Consider the following 12,742-nt stretch of genomic DNA (forward strand, 5'->3'; position numbering starts at 1 on the left):
CCACCCACCCACCCACCCACCCGCACAAACAAGGCACCTCCCACTCCTGGCCTAACCCCCCTGTCACGGTGCACTAGACGAGGGTGAGGAAACAACAGATTAACTAATTAACAGGAAAAAGGAGCTCTTACTCCTGGAACACCCCAGGTCACCTTTGACTCAACCCCAAAAGCATGCACTCCCACCCACCTGCCTATTTTTAGCTTCACCTGTGCGGCCCAAAGCATGGCATCTCAGCATTGTGAGGATATTTTGACAGGACTTTATGGGTGTGTGACAGTCCGATGTACTGACTGACAGATAGACAAGCAAATTGGGTGAATAAAAATAAAACTGTAAGAGGACGTGTGTGAAAATAGTTAGCCGTATGCTGTAAGGCAGCAGACAGAAACACAAACCTCCATCCAGCACTGCACCCAATGCAGCACATATGCTTAGAATGTAAAACACATGCTCTTAAACCAGATGGTTGTGGTTGTAAACCCCAGGCCAAGCATTGCTATTGCACATTTAACAGAGTACGTAACCTGAACTACTTCCATTAATCCCCAGGTGCATAAATAGATGACATGTGAATATTATTAGACATAAGCCTATGTAATATGCATAAAATCTGTTAATCATCTGTATAAATTGATGTAGAGGAGGACATCAGCTAAGTGAATTAATAAGTATAATTGCGGGAATGTTTATTTTTGATGCTGTCATGTTTAATTAATTTTAAGGTGAACTTTAAAAAAAGTTACTCAATGCAACTATGGCTATAACTTGAAAAATGCTGATTGGCTTTTAACCAAGGCAGGGGGAAACCTGCCAGGGTTAATTTGAGGTCTGAATGTGAGTTAAATGAGTTGGATCTCTTAAATTTTATTGCCCGTTAATTCCTTTAACTGTTGTGTTTGTAGGTGCTTATTTCCCCCCTTGCGAGTTTCATTGAAGCTCACCTTTTCTGTAATAATTTGTGGATAAAGACATTTCACCTGAAATAATTGAGTTAAATAAGGCAATGCAACACTCTTTTAATGTCAGCTCATGAGTGAAATGTATATCCAACTTGATAGTAGAAACTGAGGAATGTGGCTATGAGAAAGGCAACACGTTCCCAAAGACTGGGCCTGTGTTCTATGGCACCTCAAGTAGCCTGTCAAGAGTAGATGATGTTAAATTATCATGGGAGGCGATAACTAATGCAGTTGAATCGTGTAGCTATCAATTTAGTGGAGAGATCCACCTATGGGGAATGACATCCAGTTATGACCTCTGTAGAAGCATCCAACTGCACTGGCTCTGGCTCTGCCTGGCTCTGTCAGACAGTAGTGTGTCCAATGCTAAAGGAGGCTCCCACCCTCTTGAAAAGGCATATAGGACATGTGTGGCAAGCAGGGCAGTCTAGATGGTTCTCTTCACTCAATGTTTCAGATAACCAGGGTTATGACAGTAACTTAAAGTTCTCTTTCATCATCTCATGTTCAAGATACACCAATGGGGAAATATGAGCAGCTCCCAGATTGCCAGATATGTACCCTGGTGGACAGCACCCCAATTCACATCCTGGCACCAGATCCCCCCCTGCCACTCCCCCCCCCCCCCAGCTTCAAGTTCTGGGAGGAAGTGATAACAAGGATTCAAGAAGGTATGCCTGAAAGTCTCCGGACACCCCCAAGATCAAACTCCATCCCTCCTGGGATTGGTGGCCCAGCCAAATGTCTTCAGTTGACCATGTCAGGTATCATGTGAGTAACAGTGCTTGGACACTTGAAATATTGTCTCCTAACATGCAGAAACACTTTGTGGAGTGCCGGGAGGTGAGACTGTATCTAGGGTGTGCAGGAACTAAAACTGGTGTCCTGACTGCAGAATACAAAGGTCTTCTTTGTAGGGGAGGAGGGGGAACATGAACATGCGTCCAAGGGGCTGCCTGACCCAGATCATGCACTTAACCCCCAAATGGGGCCTGGGTCAGGCAGGCTGTTTTAGTTTAGGGTCTTTAGGGGTAGGTGGGGGTTTCTTGTGGCAAAGGATATTTTACCCCAAGGTTTGGCAGGGGGTTGCCCTGCTGGCGTGAAGTCCCCTGGGCCTTGGCCCTGCCCTGTCCTGACTGGGCTTGGCAGTTCACAGCTGGAGGTTATGAGGGCTGCATGGGTGACAGAGGGTGGAGTGTCACCTTGCGAGAAGGGAGAGTTTGAAAGCCTCGTCCTCCTTCATCAGAGCTGAGGACAGCCTGGACGGGATAAACAGGGGCACCAGCAATGTGCCTTTTCTCACTGTTGGGCAGGCCAGACAGGTTAAATCAGAGGACCCACTCACCAGCTACAGACAAAGTCATGGAGCGACTGCAGGCTTGGACACATTGGCGGAAATTATGCAATACCAGGTTGTTGAATTGACAATCTCCTGCTATAGTATAGGGAAGGGGCTCCCCTTCTCTAGTTGCTTCCCCATCTCCTCTATATGCCAAGCTTGGCAGACTAAGAGGAATGATGAGACATTTAGAGCTCTGACAGCAAGGCCTGAGGTCCTAAAGTACTAAAATCCTGGTGGATTAAAGTTGTAAAGCGTTGTATCTCATTAGGGAGGGTGGGCTAGGAGGATGCCCACCCTTTGTAGGGTTGAGGTGTCGAACTATGGAGGGTTCGACAGCTTGAGGTTCCCTTCATGGGCTGCCATGTCTTTGACTTCTAGGCCATGTATTTTGACTTCTAAACTTTGGTCGTGTTTCATGTGCTTGGTGGAGGCATGGAGAACTGGGAAATTATGTTTTCGGGGGTCTGGGAGGGCCCAGTAATTTCCCATCATAGAGCAATACAGCAGGGAGCAGGGAAAGAAGCATGGGAGAATTGGCAAGCTAGTATGTATCCTAAACCCAGTCCTGTTCAACATTAGCAAATGCAGAAAGAAGATCATATTTAAGGCATGGAGCCCCATACAGAAGAGTAGGAAGCTAGCAACAAGTGGAGCTTGTCAGCACTGCCCTAGCTTCCCAAGACTTTCATGCCCTACAGAGACAGATCCAAGGATATATCATCATGTGCACTCCAATATTTGCAAGAAACAAATATATTCACTGAGAAGGAGTAGCGTAGCAGTGTCATATATGCTCTTCCAGCAGGGTGGGAGCCTCCTTTGGCATTGGATGTACTACTGTCTGTCACAGACAGACTTGGTGCAATTGGATGCTTCTGTGGAGGTCATGATTGCATGTCATTGTCCTTAGGTGGATCTTGAACACAAGATGATGAAACAGAACTCAACATCAAACTTGGAATATTATTAACAAGTGATGTGTTCCTTCAGGAATCATCAAGCCTGCTTCCATTTTACAATAGAAATCTTGCAGTACCAACAACCCAGAGATTCATTTCAGAAAAGCATGATGCAAACAATTTGTTGCTTGCGGGTTGTAGATAAATCTACTACCACTTTAGGAAACTCACCTTCCCTTCAGAACTGGAATTCATATGACTTGTATAGAGAAGGAGAATCACGGTTAAGAGGCATTTTTCACCTTCAACAGTTATGTTTCTTCATATGTAATTTCATTATTGACAATTAAATTATTTTATTGATAGTATTAAATAGGCCACAGTATAGTTATAATTATCAACTGGAACCTACTTTTAGCTAAAGGATCGCATTGTTCATGAGTTTGTACGCTCACACTTGCTACCACTTAACCGCAGCTAGGTAGGGAAATAATTGTAGATCTACTGATTTTTCCCACAAGTTCTGTGCAGAAACTTTGCAAGATGTGTTTTGGGAATTCCATTTCTTCGTGAAAAGCTCTAATAAAAGACAAAATATTCAAATCTCTGATATTAGCTGACAACCTTAGAACTTACATTACATTACAGGCATTTGGCAGACGCTGTCATCCAGAGCGACTTACAACAAAGTGTATAACTATAACCAGGAACAAGTGTGTTGAAAACCCTAGAGGGAAGTACAGTTCCAAGTGCAGGGAGTGACCGCATAGTTTAACTTGGACCCTGTAGATTAATCTGATCAACACAAACAAAAGCAGCAACAAAGCAGATGCAAACAATAATACAAGCAATAATTAAATAGGCACGAGTGAAATAACTAAAATAAACTAAGATAAACAGCTTACCTAGCTACAAACCTAAGCTTACATAGTCAATTAGAGACTACAGGGAGGTAGGGAGGGATGGGGAGAGGTGCAGCCTGAAGAGGTGAGTCTTCAGTCATTGCTTGAAGGTGATCAGGGTCTCAGCTGTTCTGACCTCCACGGGAAGGTCATTCCACCATCGTGGAACCAGAACAGACAGGAGACCGGGAAGCGCAAGTGCGAAGAGAAGGAGGTGCCAGGCGTCCTGAGGTAGAGGAACGGAGGGGTCTGGCTGGCATGTAGGGTTTGAAGATCTTATGGAGGTATGCTGGGGCTGATCCCTTGACTGCCTGGTATTTTAGGACCAATGTTTTGAATTTGATGCGAGCCATGACAGGCAGCCAGTGGAGGGTAGTGAGCAGGGGGGTGACATGGGAGTGTCTGGGGAGGTTGAAGACCAGACGAGCTGCAACATTCTGGATGAGTTGCAGATGCCGGTAGGCCAGCCAGAAGAGAGTTGCAGTAGTCCAGGTGGGACAGTACCATTGCTTGGACCAGGAGCTGGGTTGAGTAGGTGGTGAGAAAGGGATGGATTCTCCGGATGTAGTACAGGAAGAATCTGCATGCCCGGTTTACCGCTGTGATATTCTTGGAGAGGGACAGCCTGTTGTCCATCACCACTCCGAGATTCACTGTTCTGCTCACTTTCAAAACTATTGTGAAATGTACAAGAATCAAAGGCACAGTTACGTTTTATTTTTTATGATGCTAGAAATAGAATACCCTAAAAATCAAGAAACAAAATAAACACTACACTTCCACAAAATATTTTGAACACCTCTGCTTTTATTAAACACATGTTTTGGTCAAAACAACTTTTTTCAAAACATTGCAACAACAATGTAGAGGTCCATCCTTTAAAAGTAGGTAAACCTCCAAGTGTATTCATGAATCAGAAGCATTTTATTTTTTAATGAATTGTCATTACCATTCCTAGGTACACTTGAGCATGGACAGAAGACAAGCACTTTGCATTTTAAGTAGTGAAGTTGTCTGTGACGCTAAACAGATCTCTGTGTTGGCTGATTTTAGTTACAGTACGTGCTGACTGGACCGTGTCACAAATGGTGGGCATGCGGTCGCTGAGATAACAATGGGAAAATAGGAAGCTGTTGGTCAGGTCGTGTGATAGCCATTAAGAGTGACAGCATTCCTAATTAGGCAAACTCATGGCAAGCTGCAAGGCAGGCCATTATAGTTGTCTCTCTTAGGAATTGAGTCTATACCATAAGAGAGCCGAACACAAAATGTTCCTGATTTATTGCATTTTATCACTGGTTTACTGGAGGTCTTTTTTATGATGGTTTTATTGTTCAGTTTTGTTTTATTGTGGTTTTATTTGTTTTTATTTAAAGCTTTCTTGGCCTTTTGCCCCTTTTTAGTGTCTTTTTGTAACATTGTTTTAGATTGGAGGTTATTGTTTCTGTAAATATTTTTTTTTAATAATGTTCAAATAAATCTCTCTCTCTCACTCTCTCTCTGTAAAAAAAAACATGACAGGGTAAAAGGAGTGCGATATGAATATGTTATCAGCATTTAAATGTCTTCAAAAATGAAGGCTGACACATTCATTAGAAGGACAATATCTGTCATGAGAAGCAGAAGTGTTATAAAGTGTAATTCCCCTTTAAGCTTTGTATCTGTCAAGACCTGTGTGGGAGGCTTTGGGTAGATTTTGATATGGGGGTTTTCATTCTGGGTCCAGGGTACTGTGCCAAACACAGGCATATGCTCTCTATGGTTAATTTTTTATTTGGACAAGCAAAGCTTGCAATTTGGATCACTAGGAGGAAGAAGATTACAACAAGGGGAGGTCACGGCTCTATTGCTAGTTTTCAGAGGGTGGTTTTAGAAAGTTTTGCTTATAGATCATGTGTATTTTAGTTGGACTAGTAATATAAGCACTTACAGAAAATCTGGGGGTGTTAACGAGGCTGTGTCGTCGATGATGGAGGGGGCTACAAGGTATGTTTTAAAAGAACATGATGTAATACATGGGTGGGCTGGAATGAGTTTGGCTTTTATTCTGTTTTGTTTTATTGTGTTTCTACTTATTTATTTTATTCATTGGTTTTTATCTCTGGTTCACTGGAGATCTGTTTTCTGATGGTTTTATTGTTCAATTTTGTTTTATTGTGGTTTTATTTGTTTCTACTTACAGCTTTCTTGGCCTTTTGTCTTTTTTTAGTTTCTTTTTGGAAGATTGTTATAGATTGAAGGTTATTGTTTCTGTAAATATTATTTGTAATGTTCAAATAAGAGGGACATAAAAATAAAAATCTCTCTCTTGCTACATTATTTTAGGCTGGTATAGTATTTGCTGTTCCCCCAGGCTCTGGCAGGCATCTGCGTGCTTACCTACCTGCATAATGCAGCTCAGTATTTGCCTCTGAAATGTTTAATTAGAGAAGCTATATGTGAATATGAAAAATACTCTTATGTGGCTGAATTTGTCACGTGAGAAAGTGAAGCTTTCTTCATAGCATGCATGGACGAGCTGTAAACATGTGCTGCTTAGCATTCCGGGCCAAATGTACTCCTCGCTCCACGTGTGTCTGCTATCTAGTTTTCAGATGATCACCTTTGAGCAACAGACAATATAATTTGATTGGCCAAATTTGCTCTGTTTTTATCATATGAATGTTCTCTATCCCAGCTTTCCCCTCTACAGACATCAAAAGAAATGTTGTTTGAAGCAATTAGAGGAGTTGCACAGTGGGTCTAGCAAATGAATACAAAATCCAGGGTGTCCTGGAGTTTTCTCTCCTTTAAAAATTTTTTATTACTTTAATGGCTTCTGGAGGGAACACAAAACACCCAAATTATTGTGGGCCAGAGCTCGGTGTGACCAGAGAATGCCTATCAAAGATCAGTTGGTGACAATTTATTTGAAATTGGTGACATTTGTTTGAAATAATTTATTGAAAATCTTAATGATAATGGTTGTGACTCTTCATTTTAACTCCTTGAACCCAAATAACACCTATTGGCATCATAAAACACTCCCTTAAATCTTCGTTGAATAACTATCTTATTTCTAAATGTAGGATCGTTTTCTTTTTTATTTTTTGTTATGCAGTGGAGACTTGCATCTCTCAAATGCATTTAATTGACTAACTATAAAACCATATTTGCGTTTAAAAACCACAACTACATTTAACAAAAGGCTAGCAACAGAACTAGTTGCTGAAAACACAAAGCACAGAGCACACAGCACTGCAGTTTTAATACTGCAGGAACATGTTTCAGAAATAAACATTTTCAGTAGAACTACTACTTCATGCCATACTTCATTCTAATGACGAAGATGATGATTCGAGAGGTGAAAGTGAAAGTGCGCTTTCTGGGGATGGAAATATTTATTTCTGTGAAAGACGACGTCCAACTGAGGGCGAAGTGAGACTGAAACTGATAAATTCACACTATTCGAATAGGTAACATGTTGTTTTTACAGCACATGTAATGAAATACAAACATTACTATATATACATTCCACTGCTATATTAACAATTATAACTATTGGAATATAACCATTGTTTTACAGGCATTACAAAGCCTACAGTTATATTGAAAATGTATTTGAAACATTGGGATTCATCAGGCTGTTTCTGTATTCTGCCACCTGCTTCAGTAGCTATTTAGTAGTAGTAGTTATTTATACAGGTGTTTATTTTCATAGTTATATATAATGTACATTGATTTTTATTGTGTAATTTATTATTGTTAGAAATATGTATTGTTTGGATTGATTCCAGTGTCATCAAAATAAAAGAAAACAGTTTTATTTAACCATTTCAGTTCTCAGAGCATATTTCTGCCAGATACTCTGCTGATATTTTTATACATTATGGTATGCCATCTTTTTGCAATGTAAGATGAAGTACCTGAGCGGGCAGTTTTGTTTTTGGAGATACTCAAATTAACACATTTTTTTAGCAAGCAAAAAATATTTTCTCCTCATAAAACAGGGCCTACCAATTAATCCATATTATAGCCATGCCTAAACTTGGTATTTCCAGGTGGGGACAAGTCTTGTGAAAAGAATCATGGGTTGCAAGAGGGGTTATCTCTTGGGTAAACCTGTTTAATCTGGGTAGTGGGAAAAAATGTCAAAATCACCTTAGGGCTTAAAGAGATGTGTGAGAAGATTTGTCTTTATTACACTTGTGTTGAAGTATTCAAAGTGCCGTTAAACAAGGGTGTTAGCTGTTAAAACTGCTCAATTCCTAACATATTTCACTCAATCCTCACTATCCCAACAGGAGTAATGACTGAGCAGCTGAGCTAATGAATTGAAAAGAAGTGTCACCCAACAGTGCAAAATGTTCTGGAGGAGAGTGTTTTGGCACAAGCTGACCGCATTCTGGATCACACGCATTTTACCTCTGTAGACATATAACGAGAAGGCACCAAAAATCTTAAAAGATCAATAATATTGCACACAAAAATTAGAATAACATATATCTTTTTACAAAAAATAGCATAGACAATTTGCTCAACTAAAAAAAATCCTGTTGGTACAGGATGTTTTTCTAAGGGTGGGAAAATAAAAAAATAAAAAAATGTATTCATTGCACACAGATTCAGTGTGCTCTGAATAAGAGTAATGTATTCCACTGTTTTAAAAAATCCAGTCTGTGGGCAGCTGGGTTTGTACTTTAGTTTAATGTATTGCAGAGTGCAATATATTCTAGAACCAATAGCCAATCATCTGTATGTCGCTACAAGCACACACATTTAATTATGTTTGAATACATGAGCCATGATACTATACTTATAGCCAGTCATGCCTTCCACCAACATCATATGAATTTCTCTATGTAGCCACGCTCTCCAAGGACTGGTCCATGGTACATTATAGGAAATGCTGAAATATCTTATACTGTCTATTCTGTGTGATTGTAAACTCAAAATAGCTGTACCACTATGGATTGACTATGTGTATATTGGCTATGTGAATATAATTTGTTTGCTGCATGACTGACATTGGGTACTAATACAGTCAATCAAATATTGACCCACTATTGTCAGGAGCCCAAACTCATGGAAATGAGGATGTAGATCTATTAATACCACTGAGTATTCCTAATTCGGAAAAAAAGAAAGAGATCTTGGTAAGAACTGGTGAAAAATATGCAACTATGTTGAGCTGAAGTTAATCATTATATAAAGAGCACTTAAATTAACCACTGGTGAATTCCTCTTCAATGTAGTGTAGTGATGTCCACCAGCATCGCTATTTAGATCCTGCTGGCATCTGGAAAAAATGAATCAATGCACGTAATGCAATGCAATAACAACCCCGGGAATTTCCCCATTCAGACATTTAACATGAGGATGGACTATGACCTAACTCCCTCTCTGACCACAGCCTTTCAGAGCATGGAAAATATGCAGGGCAGTCCATTGTGTTGAGATGTCTCTCGAACAGTGGATAGGTGTCTATATTTAACACACCACGTGTTTCTAATTTATTTATTTATTTTTTACAAGTTTGTAGGTGACTTCCTAGCACATAAATGAGACCAATCCTATGGTGACATGAGACTAACCATATGGTACATGACAAGGAAGGAAAAAGACTATTCCATTTGAGCCAGCAGAAAATGGCCAGCAGAAGGTTTTTGATTATTTCTTGTTCTGCTGTGTTGCAACATCAAGTTAAAATGCCGGAAGAGATGATAAGCAATTTTTGGTGCAGAAATGCACTTCATCATCTTTCATCTGTTCTACAGCACTATACATTAATTAGAGGAGCTCACTGACCTGCATAGCCTTGGCACCTATACAGCACACACACCATTCGGGGCGGCTCAATCCTTTTGCAGCTGTTGGGTAACATTCAATGCCAAACTACATTCTTTGTCCTAGAAATGGCAAACACAATTTCCAGCTTACAGGGAGTGGACAAATTACAGGTAGTGGACAAAACCTGAGAATAGTTTGGGAACAAGGGTTTTTAGTGTAAAATAGTTTTAGTGTACCAAGGGTCAATAATGTGTGGCCCCTGTGTCAAATTTGGCTCTTGCAATATTATCAGACCTACCAATGGCCTCCTATATGTAGACGTTATTTAAGGTAAAATTTTAAGATCAATTAAATATGTTCTTAATAGAGCTGGTGTTACATAACATGACATAACATAATATAACATGACATAACATATCATAACATAATGATAAGGACAGGCCATTCAGCCCAACTCTGCTGGTCATTTTCCTGACTAAATTGTGCCTTGTGCTCTGATTACCTACAGATTAGACATTATCTAACACCATATTATGTGAACATCGTGTTTTGTGAACATGAAAGAGTCCAGCCATCCCAGCCCATCTAGAGGTGCAGCAAGGAACCAAGAATCCATATTTGTGAGAGAGTGAGGAGCAGGTGAGAAACGCTGGTGATCATTGTGTAGTCCTTCTGGCTTGGACACTCAACTACCACTGCTCTATTATGGGGAAAAACAAATACAAACTGCAAATAAGACGTGGCTTTGCAATCCTGAAAAAAATATGACTGACTGTGAGACCCAGAACAACCATGTACAATCAACATCTCAGATTTTTAGTAAGAATCTGTTCAATCCTCAGACTGTAGCTACTATGTTGCTGGTCCACAGGAGCTTGTTTTCGCTGTATCATCTTAATGATAATTTTCAACAAATGGTGTTATACTTATTGTTGGGTTTTGCTAAGTCACAAATTGTGATACATAAAGCATTTGATTAATTATTTGCCAACCATTGAATAGTTAATCAGTGATAAGCAGGCAAGATGGTTTGGAAAACAATCAAAAGGTGATTGTCACTATATTTTCTTTTTTTTACGGATGTCATGGTTCCTGGTTCTACTGTTTTTCTATTTTTAAAATACAGGGGTCTCCATATTGAAACACATACCAGAGTACGTGGAGCCTAGAGTATGTGTTCTCTACACTGATGTGTTAATTATTTAACAAAAATGTGATATCAGTAAAGTCAACATTCCTTCAGTCTACCTGAAAGCAATGTAATTAGCAGATGTACTGTACAGTATTTTCTGCATGGTCCTCCAGCAGTGGCAGAGTACACCAACAGAGGGCGCCAGTACCTGGGCTGCCTCAGAGTCAGTATTGTGACCCAGAAGATCACAGGACTGTTTCAGTCTGGGAAAAATCTCAGGCTTGACACATAAACGGCCATAAACTAGAAGAGAACTGCATGTCTTTAACCTGTCAGGCCCAGTTTGAACCTTAAATTGTCTCTTGTCTCAGGGCTTTTATTTGATTTAGTTCGGAGCCCAAAGCAATTCTCTTGGGTAGAATCAGTCAGTCTTTCTTGTGTAGAGGCTGTGATTGATGTTTGTAATAGTGACCAAGGACCAGGGTAAAGGAGAACAATAACAAACAAAAGCAATAAAAAACTGCACTTAAAATTCCAGTATGTCGGAACCCAAACCACTCTAATTAGAACAATCCACGTTCAACTCAAATGGCACAAAGAATTGACAACAGAAAAAGTTAAATTGAGTGCAACAAAACTACAGCTCCGTTTGAGGGCTCCAGTCCTGTAGCATGAAATGTTTACACTCAAGTGCTAAATTAGACGTTCCATAAATTGTAACTGCTATCTAACGCTTGTTCTTTCCACAATTGTCTTCAATAATTAATCAAGGATCACTGATTAATCTTTGGATCATCAGAGCTATCATCAGCATGCCTTCTGCTGGCCCAAGCAATGCATCCCTTCTCTGCGAACTGATTGTCATAAAGAACTTATGATGCCTGCGAGTCTGAAACATGTAATCTATAGGGCCCAGTCTGTGCTCACAGTGAACAAATTAACAGACTGATTGAAGATGGTATAGTGAATATTCAATACATATAAAATATGTCTGTTTAGATTAGCAGACTGTGTTCCACTTCTTCAACAGGGATACTTGGAATTCCACTAATGCCCAGCATCAACAATCCAGAGCAAAGACCAGCCAGAATAGTCACAGAGTAATCAAAGTAATGCCCTCATGTCCATGATGAAATTGCAAATGGACGTGGGAACACATTTGTGTGCATTATTGCCTTACGGTACATTATATTACATTATGTGTAGGCGTGGCAAACACCATTATCCAGTGTGTCTAACTTTGCATATAGTAGCTTACGTTTTCTGTGCTGTACATTTATACAACCTGGATATTCTCAGACATAATTTAGGTTAAGTACATTGCCCGAGGGCACAGCCATAGAGCAGTTCAATTCCAATCAGCTCATTTATCATGATGAAATGCGATGAGCAATTAGGAACCACTGAATGGACATTGCATTCACACCCTGTCAACTATAGGCTGATTGCAACATTTTTGATTTGATTGCTTACATACCCCATCATTAATGTGGGCAAATCTCTCTCCTGAAAAAATTACATTACATGTAGAATATACTTGTGACATTTGGAACTGCATATATTTAAGCATTTTAATTCTCACATTTCCTCTGCTCCAAAGAAAACATCTATCCCATCATCTCAGGGGGATTCATTTTATCTCATAAAAAACACATTTTCAACGTACAAAAATGCCAAGTTACTCACACATACAAGACATACACTGTCTATAACTCATTCATTCAAACCGCCAAAAT

The sequence above is a fragment of the Anguilla rostrata genome, chromosome 2 (genome assembly GCF_018555375.3).
Source record: "Anguilla rostrata isolate EN2019 chromosome 2, ASM1855537v3, whole genome shotgun sequence".
Taxonomy (NCBI): Eukaryota; Metazoa; Chordata; class Actinopteri; order Anguilliformes; family Anguillidae; genus Anguilla; species Anguilla rostrata.